This window comes from Mustela lutreola, chromosome 1 (assembly GCF_030435805.1).
Source record: "Mustela lutreola isolate mMusLut2 chromosome 1, mMusLut2.pri, whole genome shotgun sequence".
Taxonomy (NCBI): Eukaryota; Metazoa; Chordata; class Mammalia; order Carnivora; family Mustelidae; genus Mustela; species Mustela lutreola.
In genome coordinates, this window is record NC_081290.1 from 33,774,172 (window position 1) to 33,793,034 (window position 18,863).

General features: G+C 42.7%; 1 protein-coding gene across 14 annotated transcripts in view; it reads right to left on the bottom strand.

Moving 5' to 3' along the window:
• LIMCH1 (LIM and calponin homology domains 1) overlaps positions 1-18,863 on the bottom strand; it is a 327,317-nt gene that overhangs the window by 211,092 nt on the left and 97,362 nt on the right. The window lies entirely within an intron of this gene.

An 18,863-nucleotide genomic window follows, 5' to 3' on the forward strand; every position in this document is an offset into this window, starting at 1 on the left:
GCCTGGGGAACTAAACAGGCCCTCACACAGGCTATTTGGCCTCTATCATACTGCACCCCCTAGTCACATTTTAAAAATTTACATGTTTTAAAAAATGTAAATAAGCCTCCAAATATAAAACCCAGAAGTGCTGATATTTAAATGACAAAGGATTTCGAGTGCTTCTCTTGGGGGAAAAAAAAAATGGTGGACTAATGGAGCATGTTGTGCCCACAGACTTGCTTTCATTGTGCAGAATATTTTAAACCATAAAGGAATTTTTTTTAAAAATGTACACAGCAGGGTGCCTGGGTGGCTCAGTGGGTTAAGCCGCTGCCTTCGGCTCAGGTCATGATCTCAGGGTCCTGGGATCGAGTCCCGCATCGGGCTCTCTGCTCAGCGGGGAGCCTGCTTCCCTCTCTCTCTCTCTGCTTGCCTCTCTGTCTACTGTGATCTCTCTCTGTCAAATAAATAAATAAAATCTTTAAAAAAAAAAAATGTACACAGCATCCAGTTCAGGGTGATGTTAAGCAAAGAAAAACTACAAGTGCATTTGTGTATAAATGTCCAGAGAAGTGAAACAAGGCAAGTGAGAAGGAGCTATTAAAGGGGTCTTCTCTAAAGAGGGAATGAGCTCAGATGGGCCAGGGAGAAAGGAGGGATGTGTGTCGAGTGAAAGGAAGCTCCAAGAACACAAGCAGGGCTGGAATCAATACGTCATAAAAATAGACCACAGACTGCTTCAAAACAGAGATACAGAACACACATGTTTTATTTAAATTTGTAATTTACTGGGTGGCTCAGTGGGTTAAGCCGCTGCCTTCGGCTCAGGTCATGATCTCAGGGTCCTGGGATCGAGGCCTGCATCGGGCTCTCTGCTCAGCAGGGAGCCTGCTTCCCTCTCTCTCTCTCTGCCTGCCTCTCCATCTACTTGTGATTTCTCTCTGTCAAATAAATAAATAAAATCTTTAAAAAATAATAATAATAAATAAATTTGTAATTTAATTGAGGAACTCAGCAGTCAGGAATTTTAATAATTAAGTAGCTCTGAGCCATGCATAAGGTCAAATCAAGCCATTTGGCCATTAAATCCCATCTCTAAGAGGATAAACACTAGATATTTTTTAGATATATGACTAAGTAATTCCCCAAACAGTTTCCATCAAATGCCAGGTGCAAAAGCATTCACGTCAAAATCCTCTCCAGTTCCACAGACTTGGGAGCGCAGGGCCTCCAAGAACCAGTGAACCCGTTCGAAAATAATTCTGGAACTTCAGAGATCCTATTACTAAGAAGCAGAAATAGATTTTCAAGTGCTCACTTTGAAATATTAAGCACTGTTCCACCCAGATCTTTCCAGCATCCTAGAACATTTATTAAAAACCAGTTCAAAGTGAGTCAGCTTTTAAAATAAAGCTTCACCTTGCCCAAGGTCACAATGCATAGTAGTTTAACCTCACCACAATGTGATAAGCATAGTCTAAAAAGCAAAACAAAAAAACACAAAAATATTTTCTTATTAAGAAGTTAGATATATGGGGTGCCTAGATGGCTCAGTAGGCTAAGTGTCTGCTTTGGCTCAGATCATGATCGCAAGGTCCTAGTATTGAGTCCCACATCAGGCTCCCCACTCAGGGGGGAGTCTGCTTCTCCCTCTGCCTCTAATTAGATCTAACACATGATAGGAGCTCAAAACATGTTTCTCAGTCTGAATTAAGATCTGTTGCTCTTCTATAATTTACTATGTTTCACATGATGACTCTTTTCAAGATTTCAACTAACAACTCAAAACCCTAACCCCAGACTTGATGAGTCTTCTACCTATATTCTTAAAAGAATGACTTGCTTCAATAAGTATGGCATTCTCAGACACAAAAAAAGATCATTCTCCAAAACCTTGGGAGCTTCCAGAATGTTCTCTAACATTAGCATTTTTTTTTTTTTAACCTTTGAGAATTGCCTCTTTCTTTCAGAGCAAGTCCTTTCAACTAGGCTCTTGCTCCTGCTTGCCACCCCCCTTCTGATTCCCTCCTCTCCCTCCTCTTTGCATGGCTGACCAAGCTGGGGGATCTTTGGAATACCTGTTCGCTTATGGCTGTCTTGATTTAAATATTTCCGAATGTTTCCTACCGCCTGGAGCTCAAGCCCTAACTCCTTAGACCACTGATCAAAGAATCTGCTCTATGAGTCTACTCCTTGCATAAATTCACCACACACATCCATGCCTCTTTGCATTTGCTCATGCCATTTACAACAACCAGAATGCCTTCTCTCTTTAAAATACTATCTTCAAATCTCCAGATATAATACTCAAAGCACCCACAAGAGCCTGTACCTCTTGGCAAACCAAATTTCTCTCCAACCCCCAAAGTGCTAACTGTCTCTCATACATGAAACAGACAGTGTTTATAATCGAAAGATCTGGGCTTAAATCCTATGTGGGGAAAGTACATCTGTACTATACCTCTTTCCTCACCTCTAAAGTAGGAAAAATGATAGCACTGACCTTAAATAAGGATTAAATGAGATCAAGCATATGAGAGCACAAGAAAATTGTTCGTGTAATTTACCCAGAGCTGTCATTAATACTTGTATGTCTTGTCCCTGTATTCCTGAGTAGATTAAGTCATCCAACAATTATTCACAGAGCACATATTCTGGCCTGATATTACTCTAGACTCTGGAGATGTGGTATCTGAATTCATGGCAGTGGGGTCTGGTAAACAAGATAGATAATTAACAATGGAACAGATGATATAAAGTGGTGATAAGAGCTATGACGAAGGATAGAGCAAAGGGATATAAAAAGTGGCAAGGAATGGATGGCTACTTGAGATATTTTATATTAAAAAGGTTTCACCAAAGAAGTAACACATAACCAGAAATGACACATAATCAGAGAGTGAAGGAGGCCATGAACAATGCTGATTGCCATGGGGAAAGCATTCCAGGCAGAGAAATGCTACAAGGCCCACAGGTGGGTGGGAACATGGAGTTGCTGTTGAAGAAAAAAGCAAGTGTGGCTGAAATGGAGCCAGTGAGGGTAGCAGGGCAACAAGATGATGGCAGAGAGGCAGCTGACAGCCTTATGGACAATAAGGACCTTGTAACTTATTCTCAGTGCTGTTCAAAGCCACTAAAAAGAGAGTTTTGCGCAGAAAAGAGATGTGATTTGATTAACACTTTTTAAAATTACTCTGGCCATTGTATGGAAAATTGATGCAGAGAAACAGATGGACAAGATTGAAACAGGAAGACAATGAGGACACAACTGCATAGGCCGGGTGCGAAAAATGAGAATCTGGACTAGGGTAGTAGCTGAGGGGGTGTTGAGAAGTGGTCAGATCCCAAGCTTATTTTGAAGATAGAAGCTAAAAGGTTTGTTCATGGGCTAACCAAACATGAGATATCAGCAAAGGAGAAGAGTTGAGAATATCTGCACATTTGGACCTTGAACAACAGGATGCATAGTAGAACAAGCTATTCGGATAGGGAAGCTTGGACAGGAGCACCTTTGGAAAGAAAAATCAAGAACGGTATTTTATTTCTATCTGTGTGAAGAGAAGACTGTGTGATATCCAAGTGGAGACACTGGGGAAAGAGTTAGATATAGTGGGGTTCAAAGGTAAGGAGTTAGACCATGAGATAAAATCATCCACAGCATGTGCAAGAGAAGATGTCCAAGGACTGAGCCCTGGGACCAGCCAATAATTAAAAGTCAGGAAAAAGAGGAGAGTCCAGCAAAGGAGAATAAGAAGTACTAGCTAATGTGTTGGGAGTCCAATCATAAGATAAGGATGGTCTGGAGGCCAAGAGAGGAAAAACGTTTGAAGAGGGAAGGAGTGGTTAATGGTCCAATGGTGCTGAGAGGTTGTGTAAGATGAGAATGGGGCATTATCTGTTGGATTTGGGCAATGAAGGACACAGATGTGACCTTGACATGTAACTTCCATGGAATGGTGAGTAAATGCACATGTTCTGGAACAGATAAAGGAAAATACAGTCAACTCTTCGAGTGAGCAGATATGCAGAAGTAGGAAGAGGTGGACATTTACTTAAGAAAGGGCAGGTGCTAAAGGAATGGCCCCGTGGAAAACAGGTCAGCGAAGTAGAAAAGAGAGAGATGACAACTGAGGGAGCAAAGAGTAAGTTTCTGAATATGTGAAGAGATGCAGATCACAAGGGTAAGGTCTGGCTTCAGATGTACAGGGTGAGATCATTCATTGCAACAGAAGGAAGGCACAAGAAATGGGTACAGACCAAGGTAGATGATAAGTTTGACGGTGGGAAGATCAGCTGATCTTTCCAGGTTGCTTTTCAGAAGCCATCAGATGAGGGTAAGAAAAAAGAATAGTATTGGAGGTTGAAGAAAGAAAAATATGGAGCATGAACTGACACCTGAGTGATGAAGAGGGTAAGCTGCCATCTGATGGTCCATTCCTCCCCCATGCCCTTCTCTGACTCTCCCTCAGGACCTCTGCAGCTTTGCAGCTGTTATCCAACAGCACAAAATCCTGGGACTTGTGCTTAAAGATGAGTCTCATTTCTTTGAGAAACTCTAAACCTCAAAGTCAGAAGAATCTCAAAGCAAGAAAAATCTTTATAAGTTTTCAAAACCCTTGAAAAGGGGTGTTAAAACGCAAAGAAAGTTTTTCTGGTCTATGTGTAGCCGGCCATACCTTGGACATGAAAAATGCCCAGGACTGAAAGCATGGCCCTCAGCCCACATTCAGAATCGCCCTCAGCCCACATTCAGAGTCACCTTCGTCTCTCATTTTGACAAGTGCATGGAAGTCATTGAGGAGTGGGACATTTCAGAGAAACAATACTTCAAAGACCTGAGGAATCTATTACTGAATTAAGGAAGGAGGCAGGTAATAAACCAGCATGGTATGAGTTTTGAGTTGTGACCACACTAATATATTCTGGAGTAATATAAAGGATCCTATTTTCCCCTCAAAAAGAAGTGAGCTCAACAAAGGTGGAAGAGAGTCAGTCGCTCAAATGTGGCTAGCCTTACTTCCATTGTTATGGCGGTTGATCTTTTATATATATATATATATATATATATATATAATTTTAAAGACTTATTTACTTCTTTGAGAGAGACAGAGAGTGAGGGCCAAGGGGAGAGGGAGAGAGAGAACCCCAAGCAATCTCCCTGCTGAACAAGGAGCCCGATGACATAAGGTCAAGCGATCTCATGACCCTCAGATCATGACCTGAGCCAAAATCAAGAGTTGGACACTTAACAGACCACCCAGGCACCCCTCAATTATTGTGGCAGTTTAAACAAACCGATGTCCAACTACCAAAATGTATGACTTACTGAATTTTCACCTCCTAGGGGGTATGTGGTCTACAGCCCAATTGACTGATCCTGCGACAACCTTATGAATATGGTGAAAGCTGTCACATTTGAGTATATTTAAGTGGATACACGATGACAAATCCTCATTTGAGTCTCTAGGGAAGAAGGGTTTGAAAATCACTAAGATGAACACCTTGCCTGGGTCTTCTAGGATACTAGGATAGCCTTGCAGCTTCTTAAAAGTAAGAACCTCTCCACAAATGAGCTTCATGCACATTCCCAACAGACAAAAGGCCAGAGTTGGAAATTTGAGCACCTACTCACATACTATGATGACCAAATGAAAGACGGTAAAAGTGTATACAAGTAAACAGGACTCCGAAAGGGAGTTAGGATGTCGTCACCAACTTTGATCTCATCCGAATGAGAGAAAAACAGATACTTGATAACACAGGGCTATAAACCTTGCTCTAAACTTTTGAAAGTAATTTATAATTTCTTAGGTTTCAGAATGGTTACTTAATGTATGTACTGTCTATTATGTAACATCTCCAAGAGGTCTACCTAAGCACCCTGTAATCAAACACAGCATTTTTGTGGTTAAAAAAAAAAAGTGAATATTCACATTAAATGGAGTAAATAAAAATAATTAATAGCCTGAAGTCATTTCAGATCAGGTCAGAGTTGTGCCACTAAATGAATTATGGAAAGAAGGAAGGAAAGAAGGAAGGGCAGGAAGGGCACAGGAGGGAGGAAGAATAAAAAAAATATATTAAAAACCTAAAATTAAAATGAAAACTTCTACTTCTCAAAGCTGTTGGGGCTTTGTAACTGTACCCAAATGACTGTGGACCTATACAAATAAAAGCAAACATGCAAACTTTGCTCTGTAAATTTTCTATATTGACCTACCAGACTCCCAAAGAGCCTTCACTTTCACCACGTGAAAAGCCAAAACAAAAATAAAGATTATCACATACCAAAAATCACCAGGCAAGCCCATATCTCTGGGGTATGATTTGTAACACTGAAAGAATGGTGCCCAGCCCATGTTGGTACTTCCGACTCTACTGTGAAGGTCACTGCCAAATATTACTTGACCTCTGGGTTTCAGTGTTACCTGTAAACATGATATTGATATTGTTTTCTGGTAAAACTGCAAGACGTACAATGCTTGATGACCACTGATCTTTCCAGAACATTCTGAACAGTGTAAGAATAATAAGGACCATATGCCAGGTCCAAATTCCTTGTAGACAGGATCAGAGATATCAAGTTAAAAAGGAATTTAATAGACTTGGAGAGCTACTTACAGACTCCTGTTCATGGCAGCATTATTCACAATAGCCAAAAGACAGAAGCAACCCACGTATCAGTTGACAGATGAATGGATAAACAAAACGTGGTATACACATATAATGGAATATTATTCAGCCTTAAAAGCAAAGGAGATCCTGCCACATGTCATAACATCGAGGAGCACTGAGGACATGATGCCATGGGAAATAAGCCAGTTACGGAAAGACAAATACTGTATGATCCCACTTCTGTGAGGTGCCTAGAGTAGTTGATAGAAAGTGGCTGGTGGTGACTGGAGGCTGGGGGGACACAGTAATCAGGAGTTAATTGAGTTAACTGTTTAATGAGTACAAAGTTTTAGTCTTGCAAGATGAAAAGTGTTCTGGATGGATGGCTGTGACGGTTGCACAATAGGAATGCATTCAATGCTCCCACACGGTCCACTTAAGAGGGTTAAAATGGTAAATTTTATGTTGTTTTTATTTTACCATGAAAGTAGTAATAACAAGAAATTTAATAGTTCAAAAAGGCATGGTGTGAAAAAGTATACTGAACAACCTGAAAGGCAACACAGGGACTCGACAAGGAACAAAAACATCCAAAATGACAAGGAAGGGGATACTGACGAACCAGGAAGCTATGGAGGACACTAGCAGGGATAGAGAACTGAACTCTTATCTCCTTGGGAATTTGCAGGGACTTGCAGCCAGAAAGAAGGCTTTCAAGATGAACAGCATGAGGTTTACCTGTCATTCTCTCCCTAACCTGTCACTAAGCAATGGAATCATTTTGAAGCCTTGATATTGATCAGAAAATTGGGAGGCCCACAAAGCAGGGCTCACTGAGTAATGGAGAGAGAAGAAAGGGGACCTATTAGCTGCACTTCTCAATCTGATCGCACATGACAATCACCTAGAAATACAGTCCTAGCCAGAGACTCTAACTTAATTATTCTGGAGCAGAGCCTGCCCACAGACACTTTTTCTAAAAGCTTCCCAGGTAATTCTATTGCACAGAGAGGGTAGAAAATTACTGAGCTAGAGGAGGGGTATGCAAAGGTTTCCAGACAGGTAAGTCTTTTCACCTTTGGGACCCATACTGTCTTTGTCACAACTACTCAGCTCTACCTTTGTAGTGTGAAAACTGCCATAGACAAACACAAATGAATGGATGTAGTTTCAATAAAGCTTTATTTTAAAAACCATGCAGTGGGCCATAATGGGCTGACCTCTGCTCTTTAGCGAAAGAAGGCTTCAGATTTTCTAAATAGATTAAACACACACACACACACACATACACACACACACACACACGCACACACACACAAACCAACTATTTACTTGGGCTTCGGAAGGAAAATTTCAAATGCAGAGAGAAGTAGGGCCCATATACAATGCTAGTCTTCGATTTGAAAACAAAAACGGTGGGGAAAGAAAGAAAAGGGAGGACAGCATGCTGAACCAGTTCTCCACATGACATGTAGACAGGAATGAAGCAAACTAAGAAGTGGGTAGTAATTTTGTGCTCCTCTTTAAGAGAGAATGGATGGGGCACAAAGGAAATGAGGCACCGGAAGAACAGGAAATATGACCCAGGCTACAGAAGAGGTAGCAGAAAGGCATATTGGTAGGAGGTAATTGTAACTCGAGGCCTGGAGTCCAAAAGTGGAGGGAAGCCGAGACTTCAGAAGGATTGTTTGGCTGAGAACATTCTGGAACGCACTGGCATGCTGGCAGCAGGGACTTGGGAATCACTACCAAAGGCACCACCAGTTCAGAAACCTGTTGAGTTGATTTCCCAGGTAGGAACAAATGTGGGGGCAGGTGGGAACCACCCCAGGAGACTGGCTCAAAGATTTGAGCGATCCAAAGAGGAAGCAATGAAGGGCGGCACCAGGGTAACAAAGCCCGGGGACTCCACTGGGGATGAAAATACAGAAATGGGCAGGAGAAAGGCTGAGGGAAATTTCCTTGGAGAATTCCCTCTTCTAATTTTGGAGCAGGCTGCCCAATTCAGCTCTGGCCTGCCAGGAATGGCAGAAGGGAGTCATCCAAAAGAAAAGCTTGGAAATTAGCGATTCTGAATACACAGAACGTGAACAGAAGAGTGGCCAGGTATCCCGGGAAATACAAAAAGGTGAGAGGCACCACACCTGCAGATTTTTAAAGTCTGCAAGTAGATGGCTGTGCGTCTGGTCACTGTGATCGGGATAGATAAACCCGGGAGAGTATTCACTGATTCAGCAAACATTGGTGTACGCACGATGAGAGAGAGGGAGGGAATACCATGATGGCCCACGTGGAGGGGGAGAGGGCCGTCCTTAAGTTACACACACAGAAAGTTACAACTGCTGTCAGTTTCAGAAAGGAGAAACATATGGCTGGAAGGGAGCTTTGGATGAGGAGACCTGATCTGCTCAAGAAAATGGCTCCTGAGCTGAAAGCAGAAGAATGAGTAGGAGGTCCAAGAGGAAAGAGAGAGGGAAGGGTCTTCTAGAAAGAGGAAATGGCACGTGCACAGCCAGGCACAGGGCTGGAACATGGCAAGCATGAGGGGTGGAAAGAAAAATCCCCATCAGGAGCTTAGGGAACGAGGCAAGCAGAGTCCAACACCTGGATGGAGACGTGGATGGAAGTAACACCAGTACAAAATCTCACGGAACCCTTGAAGAAATCTCAGCTGAGCCCAGGAACAAGGGGAAGCCATGGAATGATTTTAAGCCAAGTTATACAAAAGGCTAACAGGTCAGATTAGTGTTTGAGGAAGATGCCACTGTTAAGAGAAAAGATTGGGAGGAGAGAAACTGGGGAGTAGATACAGAACAACAGTGGAATGCTTCTGTCGCAGACTCCTACCCAGGAACTATGCCACAACTAACCAATAGTGGCTGATTTCTACCACTTCAAAATGCCCTGGATGCTAGACACTTGTCAAGATTGACTGGCAAAGGTATAACCATGAAGCCTCCCTTGTTTTCTCCTGTTCTGCCTGAGCCCTAAAAACAGATAACGTGGTCTCTGTTCTAGGCTATCACTGGTAACATAAATACAGGTTTATCATAAAAAGAAAAAATGACCTCTAAGAAGTCAATGGTGTCTAGATCTTAAACACTTGACACATTGGTCTCCCTGCCCAAGTTCTTCAAGGGGACTTTGAGGTGTTGCAAAAGAACTTCATAGAAAACAACAACAACAACAACAACATTTCTCAGCTGGTTCATTGTGTGTGTAAGTCCCTCTGAGACCTTCCAGGAGATAAACGATTGTAGTAGCACAGAAGACAATATTCAGTTGGTTCAATATTTGATTCAATATTCAAGATCCTGGATCTCTCTAAGCAGCCCCATCCCAAAAGAATTAAGAGTTATGCCATGCTGGTGCTCAAAATTCCTCTGGCCTTTCACATAATACAGACTACACATGAGAGACCAACATGTGCTATTAAACGTATGCTCACTGACTCCATGTAAAGATGGAATTTCAATATAAACTCTGAAAAAGTAAAAGGTCTATTTTAAATTTCCGGGCAATTACAAGGAAGGCAAAATGTTGCCTTTTGCCAGCTGTATTAGTTTTGGGGGGAAAAAAGCCAAACAGACTTTTCCTCTTTTATGTTTCATATCCAAGCCACAAGCCAGAAAACACTGGTATTTACTCCAATGCTAATAAAAGTAAATTACTTTGTGGTTTTGGGTCACTGGTATAAAACTTGTGCTCTTTTTAGTTTATGTAATGTACAAAAGTTCAAAATTTCAAGATGCATCCAGGACAAACTGATGACTTACTTATGCTTTTCTGTGTGATTCAAAGCGTTTTTTTTTTTTCTTTTTAGTTTATGTTTGAATTACTTCTGCTTCTCTACGCCAAATGCTCTCATGATTCTTATGGGATTCTTTTTCTCTCTTCTTCTGCTATCCTTTTACCTTTACGATGGTACAGTTTATTTTTTTTTCTTCTTGAGCCATCTCCTGGATTATAATCTACTCAAAGCGGAAGGCAGACCCATGAGCAATTTCCATTACCAATGAGAGCTCTCATCTTAAACTGTAAGTTACCAATAAAGATTTTTTTTTTTTTTGTCCCCAGAGAAATGGATTCTAATTAATCCTTTCTGCAGTTGTCTTTTTATTTCCTAAAGAATACAAGTCCACTGGGACCGGAACAAACAACTTGAAAAGAACATTCTAGGACCTAATACACAGATGCCAAGCATACTGCCCCCCACCCAATTCATCAAGTCCCTGCACCAGATGTTGGGGCTGTATACACCCAAAGTTAAGCATGCTTTCAAGTCAGTCTTCCCAACAGCCAGAGGCTCAAGTTGACAGTTCCCTTTATAATTATTTATCATACAAAGAATTGCACAGACCCACAGCGGCAGCCCCCTTGGCGATGCTGGCCAAAATGCTAAATAGGTTGGTCTTCTGCAAGCTGTCCAAAAACATGCTACTGATTTAGACAGTCCTGCGGAACAATCAATCATGGTCTAGGCCCCGATGAAGGGCCATGGTCTGCACATGTTCATTTCATTAAGATCTTACTTAGGTCTGAGGTCTTTTCTTCTTTATGTTTTTAAACTAAGGGAATCATTTCCATGCAAAGTAAAGGGACAGGATGTAAAGGGGAAATGCCACTGCGGCTAATGTTCTGCTGATGGCCTTCACAATTCTAAGTCATCAAAAAAAAAAAAAAAAAAAAAAATCCAGATTATGCCCAGGGCCTCCCAGCCCTTAAGAAATTGCCAAGCTTTCACAAACCTAACAGAAATCAGGCACCAGCCCTAAAAGCAACTCCCCTAAGGCCTTTTTTGTTATTTTTGCGCTAAGGTTGTCATAGACATCCTACGGGAGTGTATCAGTAAGCTAAGACGAGACTTGTGATTTGAAACAGGGATTAGGTATCAGTACAGGGAAATGGGACCACGGACCCTCAGCTTCTCAAAAAAAAATCTGTAATTTTCTTTCTTTCTTTTTTTTTTTTTTCTTAAGCAAAAGACTGTAAAAATTGTGCAAATCCCAAGATAGCTATACTTCAAGTGAGGCAAAATCTCCTTGGTCATTTTAAGCAGTCAGAGAAAGAAATTCAAACCAACCATCTAGCACTGATTGCTAGGCCTCGAGGGAGAGAGACACGGCCCAGCACGTGGATTCTGGAGGGTTGGAAACCCAGTTCAGCCACCGCCCAGCCGTGGGCAAGTTGTACTTACACTGGCTCTGCCTCAGTTTCCTCATTTGTGAGTTAGAGATTAAAAAACGGCACCTACCTCCTAAATGTTTTGTGCCGATTCTGGGAATTCACAGGTGCTCTGGAAGCACCGGTTTGGGGATGAGGGTCTGGCACATGGTAAGTGCTGTGGAAACGTTCACTGTTCTATTTCCACAAAACCATAAACAGATTACTGCGTCTTGATCATGGAACAAATAGAAAGAAATGAGGAACAAAAGAGCCACTCATAAATGATTTGTCTGAAAAGAAAAAAGCAAACAAAACCCAGCAAAATGCCCCATGCGCAGTGCCCGCTACACACCCAGGTCCCGGGGTAGGGGAGGGGGGCACGAGGACAGCAGGAAGTTCATCTGCGCACGCGCATCCTTGCTACCATACCTGTCCCTTTGGTTCCGAGCATCAACCACACAAACTGAAATAAAAGGCTTCTCTAGAAAAGGAAAAGGTGAAGGAACACAACTTCTCCAACACTCATATCAGCACACAAATGAACCAGGGCTGACAGGCGGAAACTCTTGGGACCAACGCGGGTGGCTCTTCCTGAAGGGGGAGCAGGGTATAAGGAGTAAAGGTGGGAGGGGGCCGGACAAAGCTCGGGCTCCGGGGCCTGGGCACTAGCTGCCCCTGCGGGAGCACTGGGGCCTGCCAGTGACAGCTAGGACTCCGCCGGCAGGCTGAAGTAACAATCATCTGAGTTTTGGAACGCCAGGATCAAGTCACCTTATGTCTGCCCTGTAGATTAAAATATTTGATTTCATTAAATACTAGCTCAAAAGGTCTAGGTACAAAACTTGTTCACAAAATTTTAGAACAGGCTTGGTCTCCAGACTCCTCCAGAAATGAAAACCTGCCTCTTGGCATCCTTCCTGCCTTCAAGTGGGTCTAGAACCTTCCCCCATCTCTCCCCTACCTCTTTTGTAACTCCCTTTGTAGCCTAGGCTTCGGTCTGTGATGGTCCTCCCCTCAGAACCAGAGTCACCTCCGCTCTCTCACTTCGACTGTCTCCGCGCACCCATTTCCTCTGTCCTCCAACCACCAAATCTCTCAGACTCTCTGGAGGTGGGGTCAGCACCCACATTTTTAATTCTGGTTTAGACTCTGCATTCCTGGAAGTGACAGTGCTGTATCTTTGATACACTAGGCTCAGTGCCTATCACAGTGCGGCACACAGGAAATGCTCACAAATACTTATTTCATGGATGAATCTATGGCAATTTCAACATCTAAGGGGACTTATTTCTTGAGAGAGAGAAGAGTGAGAGCAAGAGGCAGCAGGCAGGGGGTTAGAGTGTAGAGGGAGATAGAAAATCTCAAGCAGGCTCTACACCCAGCGTGGAGCCCAATGCAGGGTTTGATCTCACCACCTTGAGATCACGACCTGAGCCGAAATCAAGTCAGATGCTTAACTGTCTGAGCCACTCAGGTGCCCAAGGACTTATTTCTTTGACTCTCTTTTTGGACCCTCCATTCATGTCTGTCTCACCCCCAAGCCTCATCTGCACTCTGCACTGTGCAGTGTTTCCTGAACAAACTCAGGTTAGCTAACAGCGGCATCGGCTTTCCTGATCTCCCTTTATGCCTGACACTACCTCCTGCCTACTCAATTGACTTTTTGTTTCCATCGAGATCTCTAACTGCCCTATTCTCCTAAGCCTGTCATTTCTGTTTTGCTTTTGATGACCTTCTACGCAGCTGGGCTGCATGGCTGACCATTTCAGACCGAGCCACCATCTCTCCATGTACCAAGGCTTGGACCACATACATGGTCTACTCCGTCTGCAGCTGTACTGTTACACAGGGTCCCAGATCCTTAGTGGGTGGCTCGCTTCCTAAAAGTCCAAGAGTCACTTCCAGGACAACAACTTTCCAATGTCTATTTCTAGCCTGATCCCTAACCAGGTCCAAACATGCAGCTGCCTAGACGGCATCCTGCTATAGTCTGCCAGAGCCTCAAGCCCATCATGGCCCAAAATGAACTTAGTCTTTCTACTTGCAACACAGATTCTCCTCCTGGGTTCCCCCACTGCTTCAAAAAGAATACCAGTGCATTTGCCATACAAATTTCTGTTTTCTCTTTATTTCCACCATGATTGTGTCATGTCTGTTCATTTTACCTCTTCATGGCTTCTCCATTCAGAATCTGCCTTTCCGTTTGCAGGACCCTACTCCATCCTCATGCCAGCAGATAGAACCAGCACAGTCCAACAGAACTTTCTGCAACGATGGAAATTAAACACTTGAAATGCAGCTAGTGCCACGGAGACACTGAATTTTTCATTTAATTTAAACAGCCACATGTGGTCAGTGGCGATCATACCAGACAGCACAGATAGAACCCAAGTTTCATTCTATCTGGGCCAATCAACTGTTGGCTCTCACAGCCCTTCCCTACTGCCTCTGCCCTCTCTCTGCTTTATATCAGAGGGGACTTCCAATTCCCAAGCTCTCCTGACTACTGGCTTCCAGATAAACACACACAGTGAGACACTTTGGGAAAGTCTAGGTAGGGCAGGACGAATGGGAACACCAAGGAGCTGTTCCCTCCCCAGCTTTGCCTCAGGTAGCATCTCTAGTGGCCGCCAGCCCCTCTCTCCACATTCCCAGCTCCCACTGGTGGCCCTCACCTCGGTTCTAGCTCCCTCTGGGCAGCACCATCTCTGAGCTCAAGCAACACTATTTTCTCCCTCTGCCTCTTAGCTCTGGGAGTAATGGTAGCTTCCTGCCATTGCTAATCTCTGGGTTGCTTCACTATCGCATTTTGCCTCTTTGCCCTTAAACTAATTCGCTCCATTGAAACGTCTATGATGGTTTTTATTTTCTTCACTGAAGACTAACTAGAGTTTCCTCTTTACTCTAATTCAGCCTGATAATGGCAGCCATGAAGCCAGTCATAATCACCATCTTCGACATCGAAGTAATGGTATGACGGCATGTCAGCAATCATCATTGAGACGATCCCTGCGCATCAACCATTATACTGGGGATTTTATATATCATAGTTTATTGTTTCTTATGAAATCTAGGAGGCTGGTGTTTTTATCCCCATTCTATTACTGAAGATAATGAGGCCCAGAGGGTTAACGTATGCAGGTTAAACAGCATTGAAGAGACTTTCTGCATGCCTCAGAAGTTCCTGGAAGCTCCTTCCACTCCAGCACAGTCAGACGCTGCTGAGCACTCCTCTTGGTCTCAGAAAAGAAGTGTCACTTCCTCTGCCTGATCTTCACAGGAGACTCTCAGCCATCCCACTGTCACTCACTCACCTTTCCAGTCCTGGCTCCTCCTTTTCCTTCCCCGTAGCCCAGCTGTCTCTCTGCTGTTTCCCTCACCTACATGAGCAGGGGCTCCCCACCCCATTCTATCACTCAGGTGCCTCTCAAGACCTACTCAAAATTCCACTTAGTTTCAGCATAACAAATATTTATTAACTACCTCCTGTTTCCAAAGCACAGTCCTCTCACCTTTCCCCCCATTTCCTTAATTTCTCCTTCAGTTATCCATTGTTTGGCTTCCATTCCAGTCATGTTCTTATTGTAATGTCTTTACTAAATAAAGTCCTTGAGAGAAAAGGTGGTGTTTTAAGGGTTTTTTTTTTTAAATCTTCTCTTCGCCCCGAAGAATGACTTTTATGAACCCCTCACAGGTGATTTGCATAGATTTGTTGAGTTCATGTATGTAACTCTTCACAGGTGCAGCGTCACGTGCTTTCTTGGGAGAAATGGGAGTCAAAGGCCGATGCTTTGTCCAAAGTTTTTACCTTCCCCATGGTTAGGGACATGGATTCTTGAGCCAAAATGCCTAACTGCCTATGCTTAGCTACTTGGGCCACTGTTTTGGTGTTGTTGTGTTGTTTTTTTTTCCCCCAACAAAGTGAAGATCTATTTGCCTTAGAATACTCCTGAGAGGATAAAGGATCTTTTTATACAAAGTGCTTTCACCAGTGTCTGGAACATACTAGGTGCTCAGTAAATGTTAGTTCTTATTAATATACATCACCTCTCAAACCAGTGGTATGACAGACTTGGTTAAATAAAATGCACATTATTTCCCTTACTTATGGAAGTAAAAATCTCAGATCCATAATCCCTCTCAGGTCTCGTCTGGCCTCCAGAAAACAAATGTCTATACCTAGAATACAAGATCATCAAATATATTATATACAGAAGAATGTCAATAAGACTGAGAGTAAGATAAAACTGACAGTTGAGAAGGTAAGATACTTCACAATTTGTCTAAATGGAGAGCTGTATGCTCAATAAATCCAAGAGATGCATTATATCATGCTTAGGATAGAGAACGCACGTACATCTTTTCTGGATCTAACCAATGCATGAGTTCTGGATTTTTAGGTTTGCTATGCCCAGTTTCCAACTGGAATTTTCCTTTTGGGTGCTCTGGCTCTGATGGCCTCAGTGTGAGTGACAGGGAGCTGAGTAGCCTCCCCTTCATATACAGTAACAGAATATCCTCCGTGCCCTGGAAACCCAGCCCCAATATTATGAGGAAGCCTAGGCCACATGGAGAGGCCACTCGTAGGTACTATGGGACAGTTCCAGAGCTAAGGTCTTGGCAGACCTCCAGCATCAACCACAAGACACGTGAGCAAGTAAGCTTCAGGGGATTTCAGCCTCCAGCTTTTGAGTTGATCCAGCTGACATGGAGTGGAGCAGAGTTCTAACCAGACTGCAGGTCTGTGGGTGAAATAAATTCTGTCATCATTTCCAGCCACTTCATTTTGGGGTACTTTGCTAAGCAGGCATAATAACAAGGACAGATTGTTACATGGCAATAGCTAATTGATAAAGACAGTATCTTCTGCCTGCTTCTGTCTTAGTGCATCTCCCTCGAAACTGCAACACTGGTCAAAGAAGACAGTCCCGGGCATATGGTTGTCTTAAATCTAGATCAACCTGATAAGAAAGCTAATTTCCATGAAAATTATTAAAATTATGAAGTATTATAGACCATTTGCCTAATCCATTGCTTAAAGCAAGACAGATTACTTGCTGCACACAGGAAACTTGTGGTTGCTTTTTTGAGCAAGAAAACATCACCCCAAAAAATCGAATAAACATAAGAGAAATAAGAAAATGTATCCAAAAGTGGTATGGACAGCTAAAGCCTACAAGAACAGAGAATCCAGCTGGAACACGAATTTTTTCTATTAATAAAATGACAGTACGTGAACCCTAAAATAAAAGTTAGTAATAAGTTGTGTAAGAAATATAAGCCCAGCTGTGTTTCAAAATAATGACTGATGGCGTTCATGCTGTAATCGAGTCTTAAGTTTTACAAACACCAACAGACCAAGTATTCTCATTAACAAAATTACTATTGTAATAAAAGACATTGATCTAGCTGTTTCACTGATATTGTAAGAACCCATACAGATTTAAAAAAAAAAAAAAAAAAGCCAATGTCTCAGACACAGGAACTAAAAAAAATTAGAAATATAGGAACATTAAGATATATACTCATTAACTAGGTAAGTGGTTGTACTCGTTATTCTAAAGAAACAAGGCATTTCTAGGATTAGGATTTCTATTGATTAGGTTCGAGTGTGAAGGTACTACCATTGGGTATCTTGTGCAAAGCCAGTCTATTCTCAGAACAGGTTAATGGCGCCAAAATGGTCAACAAGATTCTTGCCATTACAGACTGGCCACAGCAGTAACAATTTCGGACTTGAGTAACTCCCCAAATTCAACACTAAATGCATCTGTGAGCTGAGTCAAAGGAACCAAAGGCAGAGGTCCTCATCAGTGTGTTTGCGAGATGGCTGTATGTTTTTTAAGAACCATCTGGGCAGTGTATGAAACCAATCTAGAAGACTAACCTGAAGATCACAACCACCTGAAAATGGCTGAGTTGAAGCCACACTGTTAGAGGCTGATTTAAAGAAACCAAGAGCACATGCCGCTGACCTTGCACACAGTTGAACTAAAGCGGTGTCCTCCCCCAAATACACAGGCTCACTTATAAGGTTCAATCCAGGCAGCATCTCTCTCTCCACCCTGGGATCCAGCCCCACCTCTCTGCCCTGTGGACTGGGTCCAACCTCATCACTGCTGGCTCACCCTTCTCCTTAAGGGTCAAGGGGAACACACCCAGATGTGGTCAACCAGAATTTGCTCACAATATTGTTTGATACATTAAATAACAACTCATCCTTTTATCTAAAGCCATACTTTCAAACACTATAATTGATAGCAGCCTCTTGTTTCTTCATCTTTCAGCATAGTCAGAGCCATTGTTTGCTGGAAAATCTGGGAAAACTGTATTCTAGAAAAGAAACTACGCATAAATATTTACAGCAGTCAAACCCACAGAGAAACACAGTACATTTTATGACAGTATCTAGAGTAGTCAGGTCAAGAATTCCAACAAACCAGTCAAAGAAGCATACTGGAATTAAATCTGACCACACACACATGTACACACATGTTCATGTGCGTATATACACACACCTGTAAAACCCTAAAAAAATCATTTTCTGTGCTATCAAGGCATTGGACGCAGAACCGAAGATCAGGATTTCAATTTCTCATTTTCTCACCACGGAGCACGGGATTGCCCTTCAAATACACCTACCATGTGTGGAAATAGCCTGATAATCAGATCAGATTCACAAGGGCTCTCCAGAAAACAGCCTGCTGTGACTGTTGACGTGCCTGGCATAGCTTACGCCCCGGCTTTATCTTTGAGAAACAGCTGTACAATGTGCGCTGCACTAGACACACTGCCTTAAGACACTCTCAGAGGCTGTCTGAATGCTACACATCTCTCCCGGAGCCAATATGGGCAGGGTCCTTGAAATCAGGGGAACAGCTGACCACACCTACTCCCCAAATATGCAGCTGTCTGGCACCCAGATGCACATTCTCTCTCTCGCACTCATCCACCCATTGGACAAAACTCCCATTTCCACTCTCATTCAGCAAACATGTAAGTGCTTTCTGAGAATGCAAGTGGTCGTCTTTAAAGACCTTCTTTACCACCTGATGAAATAGAAATTAAATTTGGGGTTGATTTTATAAAATCGTGATCAA